Genomic DNA, 20,068 nt, shown 5'->3' on the forward strand with positions numbered 1-20,068 from the left:
TCGGTATGTGCCACTGACTGCAGCGGCACAAGGGGATTCTCGGCTGAAAGTCCGGCAGTGGCCGGACCCGGCCGGGATGAAATTTCTCGTGCGCATGCGTGGGAGTGACGATATCGTGGCTCCGGCCACTCACAGCGCTGGAGCCGCGATACCCGGAAGAAACACTGAGGGAGCATGTCAGCTCCCTCGGCGTGGATCGGGCCAGATGTCGGGGGCCTCGTTCTAAGGTAAGTATTTCATAATGGTGCATACTAGCTCATTATGCCTTTTCCTTTGCAGGTGGCAAAAAAAACAAAACATTAGCGGGTATACAACCGCTTAAACTATTTTAATCCTTCTACTGTTAGCTATAGTAAATTGATAGAAGGTATATTCATTTTTTTTTTTTGGGGGGGGGGGGGGTTTAACCACTTCAATACTAGGCACTTTTGCCCCTTCCTGCCCAGGACAATTTTCAGCGATGTCACACTTTGTACACTTTGACAATTGCACAGTCATGTAAAACTGTACCCAAATTAAATTTTTATCATTTTCTTCTCAAATAGAGCTTCCTATATGACATTTTTTTTTGTTTTCAAAAGAGGTTTTATTAAAGTCATTAACAGAAATACAAAGTCAGCAAAAAGAATCATATTTCAACATTGGCATAAAATGTTGGAAGACCAGGTTACCAAAAGGTAATAAACACATAACAGAACCTTGCAGGACCAATCATAGATAAATGATATACTGTATGGGTCTTAAATTCCAACCATCAATCATAATAGTAACGAGAATGACAAGTTAAACGAGCTGACCATCATATCCCAATTATGAAAGAAAGATCATGACAGGGAGAAGGGGGAGGGAGAGCAGAGAGAAACAAAGGAAAAAGAGGAGAAAAAGCAAACAGAAAAGAGAGGCAAAAGGAAAAACTTAAGGTGCGATCACTACTGTAAACGAAACAGGAACCATGGGGTCCATTTAAGGTCATAGATGTGTTCAGTGTCATGTAGAGTGTGAAAGATCTTCTCAGACAGCATTACCTGATCAATACGAGTGAGAACCTGTGCTAAAGGTATAGACGGGGACTTCCAGTGAAGAGCAATAGTCCACAGTACAGCAACACAGATAGAGTGCACTAGTCTTATAAAATGTTTAGGGGTGTCGGGGGGGGGGGTCTGGAATAGAAGGCAGTGGTGATAAGAGAGGGTCAGTGTTCGGCCCGCGAACCCATCCACCAGCCTTAAGACCTCTTGCCAGACAGGGCGAATTAAGTCACAATCCCAAAAAATGTGTACAAAGGTGCCGGGATGATTGCACCCTCTAAAACAGTTGGGGGATGTGAGGGGATAAATCTGGTGCAAACGTACCGGGGTGTAGTACCACCTAGTGAGAACCTTGATGGCCGTCTCCCTAACAGTCAGGGATCTGGTGCATTTGCGCATGTTGTTCCAACCTTCTTCCCAATCCACCACTCCCGTCTCCAGAGCCAACTCCTCCTCCCAGCGAGCTCTATATCGAAGGGACTGGCACTCCGAATGTCCCTCAAGGGCCCTATATATCAGAGAGATCAATCCCTTTTGGCGTGGGAAATTGAAACACACGTCCTCAAAGACAGTGAGCTGTGCCCGAGGGTGGAGTCCGTACCGGGAGAGGAAGAAGTGGCGGATCTGCAAGTATCTATAGCATTCAGAGTCCGGGAGTTGGTGCTGGGCCTGCAGAGTCGAAAATTGAACAAAGCCAGAGCCCGTCACAAAGTCCTTCAACTGGGTAAGCCCACAACGGACCCAAGTGTCAAAAGATTCAGGATGGAGATAAGCCGGGGGGAACCTAGGGTCACCCAGGAAGGAGGCCCCTAAAGAGCGCCCCAGGGTGATGTCGTATCTCTGCTTGAAGCGGTGCCACAGTTGGAGGCAATCTGCCACTATAGTATTGCGCGTGGTTAGAGTCAGGAGGGGATGATTAGTTGACCACATAAGGCCGGGGAGATAGAATGGAGTGATCGAGTCACCCTCAAACCTCACCCAGGGAACTTTAGAATTAGGGATCGACCACTGTGCCTGCTGAGTAAATCTACAGGCAAGGTAGTACAACCAAATCTGAGGTACCCCCAGACCACCATTTTTCATAGATCTATAGAGTACCCCTCTCGCAAATCTGGGAGGTCTACTGTTCCAAATAAACCTATTGAAATGAGACTGAAGGTCAAGGAGAAAGCTCTTGGGGAGCTTAACCGGTAGAGAGCGAAATAGATATAGCAACCTGGGTAGGATGACCATTTTGAGGGCAGTGATTCGACCTATAAAGGGGATACGTAAAGAGAGCCAACTTCTTAGGGTGTTTTTAAGTTTGCTAATCAGTGGGGGATAATTGACCCCAAAGAGGCCCCCGAAATTCCCGGGAAGACCAACCCCCAGATAAGAAATGTGGGTGGAGGCCCAAGTAAATGAGTAGTTTTGTTTAATAAGGGCCAAATCATTGGGTGTAAAGCCTATAGGAAGGGCTACAGATTTAGACACATTAATGGACAGGCCAGAGATTTTCGCAAAATGAGACAGAGTCAAGAAAAGATTGGGGAGAGAGACATGAGGGTTAGTAATAAACATCAAAACATCATCTGCATACATGCAAAATTTATACGTTTCGGACCCCTTAGTGTAACCAGTAATATCAGGATGTCTAAGGAGAGCAATTGCGAGGGGCTCCAGGGCTAGGGCAAAGATTAAAGGGGAAAGGGGACACCCCTGTCTAGTGCCCTTGCCTATGGGGAAGAATTCTGAGTTACAGCCGGGCAACCTAATGCGAGTCATAGGATTATTATAGAGGGCTTGGAATCCTGCTAGAAAGCTACCCTGAAAGCCAATGAGGGGCAAAAGTGTGTCTAAATAGTTCCATGTAACACTATCAAATGCCTTCTGTATGTCTAAACTCAACAGGAGGAGCTTACGGGAGAATAGGTTGGCATCTTGGATGACATTGGAGGCAAGGCGTATATTGTCAGTGATAAAACGATGTGGAATAAACCCAGACTGGAAGGGGGAAATTAGAGAAGGGATAAATTTTGCTAGTCTGTCAGCTAAGATTCTGCTAAATACTTTGATATCATTATTGATTACCGAAATTGGCCTAAAGTTTTGAGGTAAATTATGATTCTTATTGGGTTTAGGGATCAGTGACATGTTAGCTAACAGCATTTCCTCTGGGAAGCTACCACCTAGTAGAATCGAGTTGAAAAGTTGCATCATTCTGGGGGCTAAAATCATGGAGAATTTTTTGTAATAGAGGGCTGAGAAGCCGTCCGGACCCGGGGCCGAACCCAACTTCAGTGACTTGAGAACCCCTAAGATTTCCGGAACAGTAAAAGGGGCATTCAACGCCTCCACTTGTGAGGAGGAGAGCGCTGGGAGAGGGATGTCCTGCAACCAGGATAGGTCATCAAGAGAAGGAAGGGTGTGGGGGGCCTCTAGGAGTTTAGAGTAGAATTGCTCAAAGATCTTGAGAACCTCCTTGGGATGTGACGATACAAAACCCTCACTATTAGATAGACGGTAGACGTGAGGCGGTCGAAGTGTGCTAGACAACTTCCTAGCAAACGAGGTCGAGGCAGAGTTGTTGAATAGCAAACTGCGAGCCTTGGCCCAGCGTAGCGTCTTCTCAACCTTGGAGGACAACAAGGAGTCGAGTTCCAGGCGCTTCTGATCTATGGTGCGCCTGGACGAGTCCAAGTGCAACGAGGATGCGTCTTTGTATAGGTGATCCAATTCTCTGGTTAGTTCCTATATGACATTTGATCACCTCTGGGGTTTTTATTTTTGATAAACTTAAAAAAAAAAAAAAAAAAAAAAAAATTGATTGGTAGCCTTTTTTTGCACATCTGAGGGGGCTGTGCTGATGATCAATGTGCTGATTTTCTGATTATCAGCACAGACCCCCCCCCCCTTCTGACCGGGAGAGCCTCCAATCATCTCTCTCTCAGTGTGAACCGAGGAATGCCGTTTACTGGCACTTCCTGGTTCACGATGTGATTGGTCACAGCTGATCACGTGGCAAGTAAATGCTACATAAATTATCTATCTGCCTTTATAATTCAAGATGACCGTAGCTAGAAATGCTATGGTGTTTTTCACAGTAATTTTTCCACAAAATAAAGCATGGAGATATGGATGGACGGGCATGTTTTGCTTTGTATATTACTTTTTTTTTTTTTTTTTTTTTTTTTTTGTGATGCTCAGGTTTAGTTCTGTTTTTAACGTGTGTGTGTGTGTGTGTGTGTATAAAAAGTCTAAGCATGAACTTCACTTGGTTTTTCTCTCTTATGGTCTGTAAGGCTGGGCCAACCAGGCAGATTGAAAAAAAAAAAACCCAAAGATGCTGCTTGCAGGAGTTTTTTAACTTTTTACGTCCTGCCAGCGTATTGCCTCAGCGTGAAAGCACTCGGGCAGCTTGCAGCTTTGATCCAACTTTACACTCTGGATCAAAGCCGCATCAAAGTAGTGCAGGCACCTTTTCAAAGGCGCATAGATGGGAACCAATGGGCTGTGACTTACATTGCGACTTTGTGTCCAAAGTTGCACTAGTGGAAACGTAGCCTTAAACTCATTACTAAAACGTAGCTCCCTCAGCTGGGCAGGGGTGTGCCACACCATGCACACAGTGCTATACAGAAACAACCATGTGGTTCTACACGGCAGAAAATCTGTAGCATGTTGCATTGCAATCTAACAAACAGAAGGATATGAGGAGATCTGTGAAGGGTTGGGGCTGGGCAGGTCTAGACATGTATGTCTAAAAAAAGATAGGAGGGGTGGGGGTGCGGCAGAGCTGGTCAAGACAAGGGGCAGTTAGAAGGAACATTAGGCATGTCTGTGTAGAAGAGAAGGACAATGTTTTCAGGAAGTGAGGCAGACAGGCTGGATTCACATCTATGCTTTTTGCATTTTGCAGATTTGCACTACGGAACGTGTTCCATAGGAAACCATGTTAAATGGACTGTAGGGCAAATCAGCAAAATGCAAAAAGCACTAAAACTGCATAGGTGTGAATCCAGCCTTCAGGAAGTAAGGTTGTACCAGAAGAACAGGAAGAAGCTGATTGCTAAGCTTAGAAAGTCTAATCAAAGTTAGATAATCAGCTATACAGAAATGAATAATGTCAAAGATAAAGATTTTTTTACAAATAATTAACCACTTAACAACCGCCCATAGCCGATTAACGGCTTCAGGGCGGTTGTTTAACTCTGAGAGGCCGTTAATTAATGGCCTCCCAAAATTCTGCTCTCGCACGTCTCATGGGGCGCGCACACAAGAGCATCCGTGACCGCAGAGTCCAGTGGACCCGGCGCATCATGGATCACGGTAAACGGCCGCTCGTCGCAGCCGTTTACCACGTGATTGCTCCGTCAAATGACTGAGTGATCACTTGTAAACAAACCGGCGTCATGTTATGACGCCGGTTCCTCCCTCCCCCTCTCTGTACCGATCGGTACAGCGGAGGGGGAAGAGATCAGTGTGAGCAGCGCTGTGGGCTGCATCTGCAGTGCCCACATCGCTGCTCACCGAATTTAACCCCTCCATACCCTGGCAATACTCTGCAATACCCTGCCATAAATTGCCATACTCTGTGATACCCTGCAATACCCAGCCATAGACACCCCCCCCACCGCCCTCCGGTGCTTCTACTAACTCGCCAATACGATCAAAGCCAGAATCTTTTTATTTATTTTTAAATTTTTAGTTCAGGCTTCCCAGCCTAGAGGTGAGATGCGGGGTCTTATTGACCCCCAGATCACTGTAAAGAGGACCTGTCATCCCATATTCCTATTACAAGGGATGTTTACATTCCTTGTAATAGGAATAAAAGTGATCAAAAATGTATTATTATTATTTAAATTTTTTTGTCAAACTAAAATAAATGAAATAAAATGAACAATAAAAAAATTAAAGCTCCCCTGTCCCTATGTGCTCGCATGCAGAAGCGAACGCATACGTAAGCCCCGCCCACATATGTAAACGGTGTTCAAACCACACATGTGAGGTATCGCCATGAACGTTGGAGCAATAATTCTAGCCCTAGACCTCCTCTGTAACTCAAAACATGTAACAAGTAAAAATTTTTTAAAGCGTCACCTATGGGGATTTTTAAGTAGCGACGTTTGGTGCCATTCCACGATCGTGTGCAATTTTGAAGAGTGACATGTTAGGTATCTATTTACTCAGCATAACTTCATTTTTCACATTATGCAAAAATTGGGCTGTTTTTTTTTTTTTTTTAAGCACAAAACTGTTTTTTCCCCAAAAAAACGCGTTGGAAAAATTGCTGCGCAAATACCGTGCGAGATAAAAATTTGCAACGACCACCATTGTATTCTCCAGGGTCTTTGCTAAAAAAAACATGTATAATGTTTTGGGGTTCTATGTAATTTTCTAGCAAATGATGATTTTTACATGTAGGAGAGAAATGTCAGAATTGTCCTGGGTGCTCCAGAACGCCTGATGGCGCTCCCTGCATGTTGGGCCTCTGTATGTGGCCACACTGTGTAAAAATCTCACACGTGTGGTATCGCCGTACTCGGGAGTATTAGCAGAATGTGTTTTGGGGTGTAATTTGTGGTATGCATATGCTGTGTGTGAGAAATAACCTGATAATATGACAATTTTGTGGGGGGAAAAAAAAAAGGAAAAAAAATCTTGATTTTTGCAAAGAATTGTGGGAAAAAAATACAACTTCAAAAAACTCGTCATGCCTCTTACTAAATACCTTGGAATGTCTTCTTTCCAAAAAGGGGTCATTTGGGGGGTATTTGTACTTTTCTGGCATGTTAGGGTCTCAAGAATTGAAATAGGTCATCAGTACTTCAGGTGTGATCAATTTTCAGATATTGGCACCATAGCTTGTGGACTCTATAACTTTCACAAAGACCAAATAATATCCACCAATTTGTACTTATTTTTACCAAAGATATGCAGTAGTATAAATTATGGCCAAAATTTTATGAAGAAAAATTATTAATCTGCTAAATTTTTATAACAGAAACGAAGAAAAATTCATTTTCTTTACAGATTTTTCTGTCTTATTTTTTGTGCTATAAAAGGAAGGAAAAAAAACGAGAGGTGATTAAATACCACCAAAAGAAAGCTCCATTTGTGTGAAAAAAAGGACAAAAATTTCATATGGGTCCAGTGTTGCATGACTGAGTAATTGTCATTCAAAATGTGAGAGCACCGAAAGCTGAAAATTGGTCTGGTTATTAAGGGTGTTTAAAGAGGAAGTAAACCCTGATGGGTTTACTTCCTCTTTTTTTCCCTGCAAAGGTAAAGCATAATGGACTACTATGCATCGCATAGTAGCTCATTATGTGTCACTTACCTGACACAGGAGCCAGCGAAGTCGCCGCTGATCCCTGTAGTCCGCCGCGTCCATCTTGCTGGTGGCGTCTCGCAGCTCCGACCAATGACAGCGGCGAAGCCGCGATGACGTCACTCCCGCGCATGCGCACGGGAGTCGCGCCTCGCAGCTCCGCCGCTGTCATACGGCGAGGCCGCGATGACGTCACTCCCGCGCATGCGCACGGGAGTCGACAAATTTGGCAAATCCATTCTTGGACTTGCCGCATTTAGTGCGCATGCGCGCCGCTGTCTACGGCGCATGCGCCGTAGACAGCGGTGCCCATTTTCGGGCAAATATCTCCTAAACCATATAGGTTTAGGAGATATTACTTGGACCTACAGGTAAGCCTTAATCTAGGCTTACCTGTAGGTCAAAGTTGTTTGGAAGGGTTTACTTCCATTTTAAGTGCCCAGTGGTTAATAGAACATTTTTGACTGGACTTCCATGACAAAATGTGGAAAATTTCAAGGAGCATGAATACTTTTTCAAAGCACTGTAAATACCATGGGCTTTCTTGAGCTGCTGTGGCAGGCTGTTCATGCTGTAAAACCCTCTGATGTGGCTGCATTAAGACCCCTTTCACACTCGAGCGTTTTGCAGGTGCTATAGCGTTAAAAATAGTGAGTGCAAACCGCCCTAAGGCCCTGTTCACACTGAGGTGTTTCTCAGGCGCTACAGTGCTAAAAATAGCGCCTGAAAAAATCCGGCCCCCTTCACTCCAGTGTGAAAGCTGGAGGGCTTTCACAATGGAGCAGTACGGTGAAAAAAGTCCTGCTAGCCGCATCTTTGGAGCGGTGAAGGAGGGGTGTATTCACCGCTCCTACCCATTGAAATCAATGGGGCAGCGCGGCTATACCACCTGGCAGTTTTAACCCCCGCTAGCGGCTCAAAAAGGGTTATAACTGACCCGCTGGCAGCCAAATACCTCCACAAAAATGACGGTAAAGCGGCGCTAAAAATAGCGCTGCTTTAACGCCGACGCCGCTCCCGTGTGAAAAGGGCCTAAAACAGCTGCTCCATTCACTTCAGTGTGAAAGTCCGGAGGGCTTTCACACTGGAGCGGTGCGCTGGCAGGATGACAGAAAAAGTCCTGCCTGCAGCTTCTTTGGAGCGGTGAACTCACCGCTCCTCCCCATTGAGATCAATGGGGCAGGGCTGCTATACCGCTGGCAAAACGCAGCTGCAGTGTTTTGCGGGTTGATTTAACCCCTTTTTGGCTGCTAGCGGGGAGGGGGGGTTAAAACTGCCCAGCAAGCGGCCGAATAGCGCCACTAAAGCGATGGTAAAGCGGCGCTTTACCGATGACGCCCTAAGCGGTGTGAAAGGGCTCTAAAACAATTCTGTAAAGATTGGGCAAAAATTCTTCCACAGGGATGTGAACAACTCATTGCCAGTTATTGCAAACGCTTAATTGCAGTTGTTGCCACCAAGGGTGACACAGCCAGGTATTAGGTTTAGGGGGCAATTCTTTTTTTCCCTTAAATGAAATCGTCATTTTAAAAACTGCATTTTGTATTTACTCTGGTTTTATTTATGTGATATTACAATTTGTTTGATCTGAATCATTTAATTGTGACAAAAAAATATGGCAAATACTTTTCCACAGCACTGTATGTTTCTGATTCAAATGCCTGTCACCTGACCAGCACATCAACTATTCATGTCATTTGGGAGTGCTAGACTATGAAAAGAATGCAGGACATTAAATCTCAGACTTAGCATTGCAGGTAATCTAATCCTGTCATTTGCACTGCATACACAGTTTGCACATTTTGTTCTGAAGGTATATTGTGGAATAATCCTATTCCTTTTTTGTCTACTTTAATTTTTTTATTTTTTTTTAGAAGCAATCATTGCTTTCTTATGTAGATGTGTTGTAATTTTAAAGGAGTTTTGTTTTGCATAGTTCTTTAAAGCATTATTGCAAAGCAAAAGAGATGGCTCCACCACTACTCTATGTAGATTAGATCAAGGTATTGAGTATTGCCACTCCTTGATCTAATCTAGAGTTTATAGAGTAGCGACCCATTCTTCTTTTATTTAGGATCTACATACAAAATGGCCACTAGAACTAGTTCTACTGGTTATATTTTAACCAAGGTGTGTGTGGCATGACTTCATGACCTACCCCAGCAGAAGCTGAAGGGTCTTTGCAGATCTGTGGAGACCAGTGGGGACTGCGGCTGATTCCCGGTTGTGGAATGATTTCTTGGCTGTGGATGATCTCTTGTGCTGCTTAGCATCTGCCAACCCACCTGTTTGGTAAGTGTGCATTTTTCTCACTTGGTGGAAGAGATTCACAGCATTCCTGATGTTAGTAGAGTCACTATAGTGGTGATATGAAAGATGGATCATTACTTCAGTGAGCACAGATCCACTTGGGACACTAATTTTTGTTTTCGCCCCTTTCGGGACTTCATTACTATAGTACTAGATTTGTATGTGACGCATTGTGTGTGTGTGTGTGTGTGTGTTTTTAACTGTAGGGGGCGTGGCTTGGTGTCTGACGTCACTGATAGTCTGTTCCCTGTTATAGGGAAAGACGATCAGTGACAATCTCACTAGGAAGCACGGGAAGAGGTTTGTTTACACTTACCTTTCCTCGTTCTTCAGCTCTGTGACCCGATCACGGGAGACCGGCGGCGATCGGGTCCCACGGTCACGGAGCTCAGGACCGGGTACACGAGTGCGCGACCCACGACTGGGCACTTAAAGGGCAACATACGTGCTTGTGCCCAGCTGTGCCATTCTGCCAGTGTATATCAGCGGGAGGGGGTCCTTAAGCGGTTAAAGACATACAGCATTTATGAAGTCGTGAATCTGACATTCACCAGATCTTCTCTGCAGGTTGATCATCAGGTGCATCTATTTTAAATGGCAGTCATTGATTCAGCATCAGTGAATGCTTGGTGCTTTTAGAAATATGCCCTCGAGGCATGCCATTGTACCCACTTCCCTATTATTATTAATAATAATATTATTATAAAGGGAGAGATCTTGTGAAGTCCAAATTGCAGGTTGGAGAAGGCAAAGTGGCAGAGGAGTTTGATACACAGCTATCAACTGCGGAATTTCGTCATTCACAACCTACAAGTGAACCTCTACCTTTTGTAGAGAGCAAAGTGCTCTCTAGGTTAATTATATACATTGCAAAACTGTAGCAGAATTCATTGCAGAGTCTTACCTGGTTCTGGTCTATGAATACTGGGTCACGCTATTGCAATAATGTCTCCATCAGAAGGTAATTACAAAATAACTTGCATATGTTGTAATTTTTTATTTTTTTATGAAAGTATACTCTTCCTTTAATTTGGCATCAGTTCATCACCACGTCAGCTATGGTGTACAGATCTAGCCACACCTAGTCATATTTTTCTCCACATCTAAGTTATCTAAACAATAACTTATTATAGTAGCAGGATGCATTTTCCATTTTAATTAATAATGGTGTTTCTTTGTGCTGCCAAGTAAAAGAATTACGGCTTGTTTTTAATATGTAACTGACACAAAGTTTTTTTAATCTATTAGTTTTCAAGGATACATATTAATTTTCATAAATACTTCACATGCTCGTAAATGTATTTCGTTACATTTTGTTTAATATAAATAGCTATGTCAGGCAGCTCTATTTTAGTACAGCCTGAACTGTGACTTCCCGATGCCTTTGTTTATATCCTACAGCTGCTGGCAGCATTGTGTCCATCACTAATGTGCAGTGAAGGTACAGCAAGGTACACCCTGTTCTGTCCACTTGCAACGTCACCTGCCACAAGTTGTGGATTGTCCACTTGCAACGTTACCTGCCACAAGTTGTGGATTGTCCACTTGCAACGTTACCTGCCACAAGTTGCTTGTTCAAATCTAACAATATATGGGTCAAATTCCAATTATACTTCGGATAACAGCAATGCTATTGGTGTATTGGATTGGATCAAGGGCTCATTAGGGTATAAAAATGGTCTATGAATCCTTGCAAGCAATTACAATTGTTTCAAATATTTTTTTTTTTTTAATGTTTTTTCATCATTTGCCATCATTTGAGATTTTTAATGTCCAAAAAATAGGGCACCTTTTTTAAAAAACGCTTATAAACGTAAACGCGGTACTGGAGTTTAGCTACGTTTGGGGTCTGAAATGTGTTTAAAGAGGTTAAACGCAACTGCATTAAAAACTGCAAAAAACTAGACTGTGTACATGGATGGACACATAGGATAACCTTGAATGAGTTCAGGGGCAGTTGAAAAAAGTGTCCAACTGCCTCTGAACGTGCATTTAACAGCATCTCATGTGCATGGGGTCTAAAAGTTGGCAAAGAACACTTGATCCTCAAAGGGGCTATGTATTCACACTCTCTATATTGCACATAGTATAAAAAAAATACCAACAGATGCTTATACATTCTATGACCATAAAGCTTGTGGATGACCTGACACATTTTAAATAAACTCTTCCTCTGGGATTGCATAGAGTTTAGTCTAATCAGCCTTGCATATTAAAAAGGTTTCATGCGATATCGATCTCGTGTGGAAGCTGCCATCATCTAAAACCCCTCGGAGGATAGCTTGGAGTGGGGTGAATGCTGGGTGACCCAGTTTATTACATACTAAGGTTCTATACCTCTGCATTTCCACTTTGTTGTAGTATGTATGGGAGAGTTGAACTGCCAAGTAATAGTCTTGCAGATCAGGGAGGGACACCCTCCCCCTCCCCCTCCCCCCTCCCCCCATATCCGTAGGGTTCTTTAGAACATGCCAGGCCAATTTGTGCCTACCATTCTCCCATACAAATGAGTTTAGAATGGCTTCCATTTGTTTTTCTCAGTGGGGATATAGAGAGGAGCATGCCATACCATATAAAGTATTTTGGGTAAGGATCATTTTTTATTATGTTAACACGTCCCATCACTCCCAGTGGTAGCCTGGACCGTGTCTGGGTTTTGGACTTTATCATCTCAAATAAAGGTGTTACATTCAAAGCTGTATAGTCCGCCAAAGTCCTAGTGACCTCCACCCCCAGGTATTTAATTTTGGATACTCTAGATCAGGGGCCTCAAACTGATGGGCCTCCGGCTGTTGCAGAACTACAATTCCCATGAGGCATTGCAAGGCTGACAGTTACAAGCATGACCCTCTGTCAGGGCTGGCTTGGCCCTTCCTTCTCTGGGCTGGCTGCTCAGCTGTCAGCTAATTGCCAGCTCTCATTTGTCTCAACAGTTACCAGCTGTTCCTTATCCAGCTCGTCTCACCTGCCTACTTAAAGCTGTCCAGCTCACTTCATCTCTGCCTTCGCCTTGTTCAAAGACTGGATTGCTGACATCCCTTCTGGCTTCTTATTCTGCTTGCAGTTGCTCCACTTGGATCCCTGACTTCTGGCCTGGCTGAATACCGATCTGGTTATTGAACTCTGGCCTGGCTGACTACTCGATCCAGTTACTGGACTTTGGCTATGCTTTGCCTACGCTTACTCTATTTACCTTTTTTTTATTTTTATTTAATAGACAAGTGTGATTTAATTCTACTTCTGTCTCGGTCTGATTCATGGTTTCTGACACCCTCATAGGCAGAGGCATGATGGGACTTGTAATTCTGCAACAGCTGGAGGGCTGACAGTTTGAGACCCCTGCTTTAGATAATGGTAAAGTTGGGTTTGTTTTTAGGAGGAGGAAGGATGTCAAATGGGAGGATTTGGGATTTGTCACAATTGACACGCAATCCCCAATATCCGCCCATTTTCTCGTGTGTGTGTGTGTGTGTGTGTGTGTGTGTGTGTGTGTGTGTTTGGGTTTTTTTTTTTTTTTTATAATTTCAAATGCGGCCTGCAGTAAAGATCCCTGATCCACGAAGTAAAAAATAGTGTCATCAGCGTACAAACCTATTTTGTCTACCATGTGTCCTCTCCTCAGTCCCTTTTTAATATTATGGTCTGCTCTAATAGTGATTACCAAAGGCTCTGCAGCCAGGGCATGTAATAGGGGAGACAGGGGACATCCCTGTCTTGTACCCCTTTCTAATGGGAACTGCTCTGAAAGCCAGCCATTAACAAATACCCTTGCTCTAGGTATCTGGTATAATAGCTTAACCCATTTCACAAACTGTGGACCAAAGCTGTAGTTGTGTAAGCACTCCCACAAGTATGACCATTCAACGGAGTCAAAGGCTTTGGCTGTGTCTAATGCTACCACCACCCTGGAACCAGAATTGTCATGACGGGCCTGTATATTCTTGTATAATCTCCTGATGTTCATGGCAGTATTTTTCCCTGGCGTAAAGTCTGTTTGGTCAGGATGGATCAGTGTAAGTATAGCTGTGTTCAGTCGGTTTACTAGTATTTTAGCTAGTATCTTAATATCAACCTGTAACAGAGAGATTGGCCTGTATGACTCAGGATAGTGAGCATCCTTGCCAGGCTTGTGGAGTACAATTTGGGCCTCCTGCATGGATAGTGGAAGTGAGTTTGTGTCAAATATGGACTGATATAGAGCCTTTAGCTTGGGTATGAGTGTTTCGGAGTAAGTCGCATAAAACTCCAGAGGCAGTCCATTTGGTCCGGGAGCTTTAGACTTAGCCAGTTGTGCAATCGTGTCAGTAATATCTTGTGTGGTGATGGGTGCATCCAGTAGTTTCACTTGGTCAGGGTTTAGCCTGGGGAATTGAATTGTATTCAAGTACGTTTGTAGTTCACGTTGTGTATGTGTACTATGAGATTTATACAGGTTTTTATAGAATTGTAGGAAGTGAGATGCTACTTGGGAAGGGTTTGTAATGCTATTTCCCTCAGTCTTTTAGGAAGACCACCACTGGGGGCCTATTGTCTAGGTGAGCCAAATAAGCCAATAACCTTCCCGCCCTCTCCCCTGCTCATATATATTCTTTGCTTGCAGAAGAATATACTTTGTTTTGCCTTTTCAGTGCATAATTGTTACCATGCGGGACTATAGTTTCCCCCTGTCTAGGTTTTCAGAGGTGGGGTTGGTATTCTATGCTGTTTGTAGCTTTTGCAGCTTATCAGAAGTTAATTGTAGTATTGAGTTTGATGTCTGTTTATGTCTATTTTATTGGACAGAATCCAATGGGACTGTGCTTTAAATTCATCCCAGAATGTGTTAAGCGTGGACGTGTTTCTAGGTCTGCGTAGTGTTTTTCTTTCTATGGACTCTTTTTTTTTTTTTTTTTTTTTTTTTTTTATTTATGGATCTGCAAGGACCAAAAGCCAGTGGGGATTCAATCTCCACATGCGTACAGGGGGGCAAGCCTCAGAGAGATTGTCGCCCAGCAAAGGGAGTGGTAAAGTCCAAGGTGCATTCCCAGCCCCCGTGACCTTAGATAGTAAAGATTGGGACACTAAAACAAAATCTATCCTAGACATGGTATTATGACTTGTGGAGTGGCATGTGTATGCTCTAGTTGTGGGGTTGTGATGCCTCCACACATCCTGTCCAATCCTGGGATGGGTGATCTGTCTGTCAAAGTTCCCCGGACAAGGGGGAGGGGCTGTATGTGACGGCTCGCGGCGGGGTACACACCGCTATTGAAATTAAATCTGTGATGTTCCCGGCGCTCTATTCAATCAGGAGGCGGCTCTCCTGTGCTATACACCCCCCATGATGGGCGGCACCAGGTGCAGGGGCAGTGCTCTGCCCCACCCAGGCCCCACCCCATTTTCGGCTCCATTATCTGCCTTTTTTTTTTTTCGGCAAATTGCCGAAAAGGCCATTTTCGACCGATATGTTTCGGCTGCCGAAATTTCGACACATCCATAGTTTATACAGCCACTGGCAAAAGGTAATGAACGCCAAAATGTTAATTTTAATTGTGTAGAAAAAAAACTAATTTCAAACATGCCTCCAAAATTTTTATTTTAACCTTCCAGCTTTAAGAAACCATTTTGCAACTGTTTTTGCAGAGGGAAAAAATATGTAATTGCTCCATTCCGAGGAAAATTGTTATGGAATCGTGGGGGAAAAAAAACCCACTACATTACTCCACTAGTACTTTGTTGCACCACCTCTGGCTTTTATAATGGCTTGAATTTCACTGAGGCATGGATTTAACTATCGACAAACTGTATTCTTCATCAATCCAGTTCCAACTTCCTCTTATTGCGGTTGCCAGATTAGCTTTGCAGGTTGGAGCCTTGGATCATGGATCATTTTTTCATTTCCACCATAGATGGACTATTTTGCAGGCCATGCCATTGACTTTGTCTTTGAAGGAAACTTTTCACGGAGTTTGCCCTATGGCAAGATGCACTATAATGCGGAAAAATTATGTGGTTGTCATCGGTGTTAATTTTGGCAGCAGATTTCGCTTTAGTTTTTGTTTTAGGATTAAAATGGCATTTTAGTTTTAGTCCCATTTTATTCTTCTGCAATTGTTTTAGATTTAGTCGGCTAAAACTAATTTTAGTCATCTAAAATCTAATGGGTGTAGTTAAATTGTGATGCATTATGTAAGCATTTCTCTACAATTTCCAAACTCGTTATATACTGCTGGAGTGAAAAATTTAATATGTTATTATTTATGCTATTGAGGTATGAACATGCACTAAAGACCAGTGTTAATCTTGACGTCAAATTTTTAATTTTTACTATTATGCCGCATACTTAGACGGACTTAGTCTGGCAGACTGGAATCCGTCAGACAATTCGATCATGTGTGGGCTCCAGTGGACTTTTTCTTCCCCAAAGTCCGGCGTACCTAGAAATAAAGCTTGCTTCAAATTTGTCCGCTGGACTCTGCCTTCTAGTGGACAATCCGGTTGTCTGTGTGCTAGTCCGACAGACTATAACCGACGCTAGTGCAGCTATTGGCTACTGGCTATGAACTTCCTTATTCTACGATATCACGTTTTGAAGCCGTCGGACATTTGGAGTGATCGTGTGTGTGGCCAAGTCCGTTCGTTTGAAATTTCGGCAGACCTCAGCTGCAAAGTCCGTCGGACCAAGTCTGTCAAAGTCCGGTGATTTGTACGCGGCATTAGTCTTGACTAAAATGCCATTTTAGTTTGTCGTATTTTAGTCATCTCAATTGTATTAGTTTTTAATGCAATTTTAGTTGGCTAAAATACGACTTAGTCGACTAAAATGTTTTAGTCGAAGAAATTAACACTGTTCATCATCGCCAAACATCTTTTCAATTGGTGGAATAAGAATTGTCTAAAAACTCAATATAAATTTGTGCATTTATTGGAGAGAGAGATCGAGAGAGGGAGATCGAGAAAGAGAGATCTTTCTGAGCATGCATAGCAATTTTGTGTCGGAATTTCCGAACTGTTTCTGACCAAAAATTGAGAATATTATAATAATTTTTATTTATTATAGTAAAATGTATTTAGATCACAACCTTATCACTGTGCGCAGGGAAGCCGATGCTGGTTGGATTGGTCCCAGGCTCCCTGGTGGGACAGGTTACCCTCAGCACCACCTGCCCCACCACCTGTACAAGTGATCGAGCGACTCTATATCAAGCCTCTGTGTTCCTCTGGCCCTCAGATGGCACTGCATTAAAAACAGGCATGATTCTTTTGTGGACATTACTGTATAGATTTAGGAATAATTCTAAAAATCTGAACGCAGTTTACTGTGCTATCCAAAAATGAAAGTTGCTCTATCATGCAAAGAAACCATATCTGAATATGATCCAGACACTCTGTCATCTACTTTGGGCCAAAGCCTGTTGCAAAGTGGAAACCTGTTCGGTGGCCAGACAATTTGACATTCTTTTTGGCAACCATGGGCACCACATCCTCTGGACTGAAGAGCAGAGGAATCTTCTGATTTGTTATCCAATGCTCTGTTCAAAAGGCGGCTGCTCCCCAGTAGGGATGAGCTCAGGCGTGTTCGCATGGAACACGTGCAGAGCCCGCCAGGAAGTAAGCGCAGCGCTGCGCTAATCACAGGCAGTGAGACATTGCCCCGATGCGTGGCTGCAGAGATCAGGCAATGTCTCACTGCCTGTGATTAGCGCAGCGCTGCACTCACTTCCTGGCGGGCTCTGCACGTGTTCCATGAGAACACGCCTGAGCTCATCCCTACTCCTCAGGCACGTCCTGATGGTGTGGGGGTGCATTAGTGAGTATGGAATGGGCAGCTTGCACATCTGAAAAGGCACCATCAGTGCTGAAGGATCTACCCAGGTTTTGGAGCAGAATATGCTCCCATCTAGACAATGTCTTTTAGAGATGGCCTTATATAGTTTAGCAGGACAGTGCTAAATCGCATACTGCATCAATGACAACAGCATTGCTTTTATAGTAGAAGAGTACAGGGGCTTAACTGGCCTGCCTGCAACCAAATCTTTCAATAATTAAGAATATTTGGCGCATCTTGAAAGAAAAATATGACAAAAGACTGTCGAAGTTAGAATCCTATATCCTACAATAATGGAACAACCTGCCCCTCGCAAAACTCCAGCAACTGGTTTCCTCAGTTCCCAGATCTTTACAGAGCAATGTTAAGAGGGGATGCTACACCGCGCTAAACATGGCCCTGTCCCAACTTTATTTCCTGTTGCTGCCATCAGTTTCAAAATGTACCTCTTCTTCCCCTTTTTTAAAAGGGGAAAAAAAAAATTGTACATTTGTTTTCAGTTTAAACATTTGATATATTTTCTATTGTGAATAAAATATGGGTTTATGAGATTTGCAAACCATTTATTTATTTTTTAATGTAAATTTAACAGCGTCACAACCCCTTCTTTTTTTGTTTGTTTTTGGAACTGGGGTTATAAATGGGGCTTGTTTTTACTGTTACTCGCCTAAAATGCTCTTGTCAGTCTCAAACAGAGCTAAAGTCCGCAATACTTACCTCTTCTCTAAGGTTTCAACAAGATCGCTGGCCAGCATTGACTTCTTCTTCTCCCCTGTTTCATTTAGGTGCCAGGTGGCGTGGGATGGTGAAACTCCCACGCATGCGTCGGAGTTCAGTCATCTCGCCACACAGGCACCATGCCAATAATGTAAACTAAGCCACACATGCGAAGCTCAGTGTACATTCTACAGAAGACTGCCAGCAGACAGGGAGGTTTTATTTCATTGAAGAAAATACATTGCATGGCTCTGCTGCAATAAATAGCATGCCTGCTTGTAAGCTTTTTACACTTGACCTTAGATCTGCCTTAACCCATACATTGTCAGAAGCCAGAATGTGTGTACTCTATTCATAGTCATGATTATTTGCTCTGAACGGGCATTTGAATTGAGTCACTGTATCAAATTGATTGTGAGATTTGAAATCTGCTGTAAGGATAGAAGAAATGCGGAGCAACTTGTGTATGCAAGATTTTTGTGGTTTAGGAGAAATTCAAGAAAATCCTTAAAGTTCTCTTTCAGAAGTGTGAGCCTTGTGCTGTACGATGGCTTACAATGAAGTGATTGTTCAATGTACTGGTAATGACTAACCAGGCAAGCCCTGCTATATAGTACATGACTAACCTTACAGTCGAGCCTTGCTGTGAAGTACACGCATGCAACCATATTTAGGGCAAAGTCTAGTATTTTATTATTGTGCCACCATAACATAGTTGTATGCCTTCGTTTATCATGTTACCAAGCAGAGTGTCACCTTTTTATGGCCATATGGCTTTATTTCATGAAGCCAAAAGCAAGACTCGTTAAGTTGACCTGTCTGGAAAACATTGATCGGATTGGTGCATTAAGGCACAAATGACCTTGATGGAAGTCGGTACCATTGTTTTGTCATTCTTTGGTATGCGCAAAATTATTTGTTCAGTTATTTGATCAGAGTAGATTTTGCAGCCCCAGGGGTTGCTGGGCAAACACTATATATGAGGAATCTGAGAAATCTATGCCTTTATGTCTAGTTGTTGTAGCAGAAGCAGCATATGGCTTACTTTTTTTTATTTATTTTTATGGTGGACCTATGTGCCTGTCTCCCTGTGGGAAATAAGAGACGAAAATTTATATACCCTTTAATTAATTGGTAATTTGATCAGTAAAATATACCAATAAGTGTGTGTGTGTGTGTGGTAGTTTGTGGGTGTTGTGTGTGGGTTATTTTTTATTTTTTTCCTCCATATTGGTTACATCTCTGTACAAAGAATACCTGTTGATCCTGCCAGAAACCTTGTCAGCCAATTACATCCTGTGTCTTCTGCCTGTGCTGCACTGGTATCAGTTACATTGTTCCCAGTTATTGCTGAGGGATAAAGAACTCATTCCCTCTTATAGAGAAAAGTAGGGGGTGGGTTATTTAGTCCTATTCAGGTGAGAACGCTTATCTATATAGATAAACTATACAGGCATACCCCGCTTTACGTACACTCACTTTACACTCACCACAAGTATGGACATGCCCACGAGTGTATGTAAAGTGCCTTGCAAGTACTGTACAGACATTTTGCAGCCTCTGTAGAAGGAGCTGAAGCTCCCAGAGCGTAGCCCACCCTGTTCCAATCTTTGGGAAGTAATAAATATCTATGTGTTTGAAATGACATACCAAGCGGCCATTTAAGGCTTTTACATGGGTGCCTCCATGAAGTGGGATGCATTTGCCAAGCAGGGGATCTCTCCGCTGATCCCTATTGAGCAGGCAGATGACGGGTCCTGTGTCTGCTCAGAGCGGACACAGACACATCCCGCTCTTGTCTATGGGGCAAACAGATGGCAACGGAACACCTGTTCATTTTTCTGGCTGATCCACCAACAGATGGGTGGGGGGGGGGGCTGGGTCCCCCATCTGTCT

The 20,068-nt window shown here is 43.3% G+C and overlaps 1 protein-coding gene across 4 annotated transcripts in view; it reads left to right on the plus strand.

Moving 5' to 3' along the window:
- Positions 1-20,068, plus strand: part of GOLM1 (golgi membrane protein 1) — a 130,892-nt gene that overhangs the window by 18,485 nt on the left and 92,339 nt on the right. Inside the window, exon 1 of one of the 4 annotated variants that reach the window (XM_077474836.1) lies at positions 9,488-9,630. The exons of 2 other annotated variants lie outside the window; for them this stretch is intronic. The gene's annotated coding sequence lies outside the window, so the exon portion shown is untranslated. Of the gene's footprint in view, positions 1-9,487; positions 9,631-10,475; positions 10,610-20,068 lie in introns of those variants that run through there. One more of the 4 variants, XM_077474835.1, reaches the window with a different exon arrangement.

The sequence above is a fragment of the Lithobates pipiens genome, unplaced genomic scaffold (genome assembly GCF_037356315.1).
Source record: "Lithobates pipiens isolate NorthernLeopardFrog02 unplaced genomic scaffold, aLitPip1_a1.2 Scaffold_13, whole genome shotgun sequence".
Taxonomy (NCBI): domain Eukaryota; kingdom Metazoa; phylum Chordata; class Amphibia; order Anura; family Ranidae; genus Lithobates; species Lithobates pipiens.